Raw genomic sequence first — 2,285 nt, 5'->3', positions numbered from 1 at the left:
GGCTGACACCCTGCAGACTAAGGGCTACAAGGTGCACATCGACACTCTGCTCGTTGGGGGCCCTGGGGACCTGGGACCCATGTAACAAACGCGTGCTGAGGACCTGTGGGGTGGGCCGTCATTACACACGGTTCATGAGACGCCTAATGGTCTCGGACACTATTCGTTGGTCCCGGGACATCTACACAGGGCACATAAACGGCCACCGCCAATACAGAGAGTGAGCCGGGGAGACCTCGTGCACCCGCAAGGGGGAAGAGACCTATAAACACCCCCTGCTGGACTTTATCCCCTGAGCTTGAACCCACCGAACCTAACTGAATCCCACCACGTGAGGGTCACCCCATCCCCATTACCCAGCCCACTTACTTATACCTATGACTGTCTCTACTTCCTGTATGGGTGATAGACCCTCACCGCTTATCTGCTGTTTCCTGATCTCGCCCACCGGTTACCCCCCCCCCATTGGGGACATTGCAGTCTGTATATACTATGTGTGCTGCCCAACCCCAGAACACTAACATCCCCCCTCTACTCTGTATGTTACCCCCAATAACTGACTTCTTAAATTTTCTGTATTTTTCAAATATTCTCTAATAAAATTTAAATCTGTTCTTATCAGTCTAATGTCTGATAGGTCCTCTGAGGACTACATATTAAAAAGATTTTTGGAACAGGGAGATGGAATAGGAGCTTGCTCCATCCACTCCACGCATCGACCTGGTATTGCCGTACCTCCAGGAACGGTGCACCTCCCCTTGGGCAGACTATTGTGGTGAAAAAAATAGAATGGTGAATTCGTTACACCAATACTGTCTTGGACTCTAAGGCCTTGGCTGCACTGGCACTGCACAGCACTGCAACTTGCGGCACTGGGGTGTGAAAACACCCTCCCTACCTCCCCCGAGTACAGCGCTGTAAAACACGAGTGTAATCAGAGCCTGCAGTGCTGCAACTGGAGGCACGACTACACTCACTTCCTGAGTGTAGACAAGGCATATATACATACAATATCTGAGTGGCATACCCGAGATCACTTATTCACCAACACTTGTATGTATCTTGTGAACCTTGTAACCGATACCAGTAATCTCTCAGAACTCAAGCCTGACCCCAGATGTCTAGTACCTTCCTTCTTAACTTGTGTAAACTTGATTTCACTGCCCCTCAGCCATGTACACTGGCCAAACCGGACAGTCTCTACGCAAAGGAATAAATGGACACAAATCAGACATCACGAATTGTAACATTCAAAAACCAGTCGGAGAGCACTTCAATCTCCCTGGACACTCAAACAGACTTCAAAGTGGCCATTCTTCAACCAACAAACCCTTCACAAACAGACTTCAATGAGAAACTGCAGAACTGGAATTAATTTGCAAACTTGACACCATAACATTAGGCCTGAATAAAGGGGGGGAGGGATAGCTCAGTGGTTTGAGCACTGGCCTGCTAAACCCAGGGTTGTGAGTTCAATCCTTGAGGGGACCATTTAGGGATCTAGGGCAAAAATCTGTCTGGGGATTAGTCCTGCTTTGAGCAGGGGCTTGGACTAGATGACCTCCTGAGGTCCCTTCGGACCCTGATATTCTATCTCTATGACTGGGAGTGGCTGGGTCACTCCAAAAAGTAATTTTCCCTCTGTTGATACGTTAGCACTGACCCCCAACTCGGTAAGGCAACTCCCACCTTTTCATGTGCTGTCTTTTTCACTCCAGGCATGTGATGAAGTGATGATACTTGTATTAACAACAGTGTGAATTAGATAGAGATTTGGTTATATTCTTCTCCCCACCCAGCATATGTTCCATGGATCTCCATTTGTGAGATCATGTGAAGGCACGAGGTGTCCTTCTGCTCCCAGAGGTCCCCCATCCTGTTGCCCCCGCACCCCTAAAAAAACCTACTGTAAATTCTAATTCTAAAGTGCTGCTCAGTACTCGGCTATTAAACTCTGTGTTTTTGTGGGGATCGATTTACCCCCGTCAGGCACTCAGCGAGAGAGTTGCTTCTCCCGCCCTGGCAGTTATTTATTTTTTCCACCAAGCTTTGAAATCGGAACCAGCAGGTGGCACCAGAGCTCCACAGCCAACCCTAGAGAGAGGAAAGTGAAGTCCTGCTCTGCAGACCGAACAGAGCAGGCTGTTGGGACCCACAGGACGTGCAGTCGAGGGGCTCGTCTGACTGGCATCATAGCTCTAAGCATAGTGCCTATTCCAGTGTAACTCCCCCACGGAGAAGCTCTATAGGTGAAAGAGAGAGAATGGTAATCGTTGGGCAGGCAT

At 49.0% G+C, this 2,285-nt stretch overlaps 1 pseudogene; it reads left to right on the top strand.

Annotated features, from left to right (window-relative positions):
• Positions 1-564: 564 nt before the first annotated feature.
• Positions 565-757, top strand: LOC117888361 (annotated as a pseudogene).
• The last annotated feature ends 1,528 nt before the right edge of the window (positions 758-2,285 follow it).

The sequence above is a fragment of the Trachemys scripta genome, chromosome 15, assembly GCF_013100865.1.
Source record: "Trachemys scripta elegans isolate TJP31775 chromosome 15, CAS_Tse_1.0, whole genome shotgun sequence".
Classification (NCBI taxonomy): Eukaryota; Metazoa; Chordata; order Testudines; family Emydidae; genus Trachemys; species Trachemys scripta.
The sequence above is the reverse complement of the archived record's forward strand: the minus strand, read 5'-3'. Positions and strand labels throughout refer to the sequence as shown.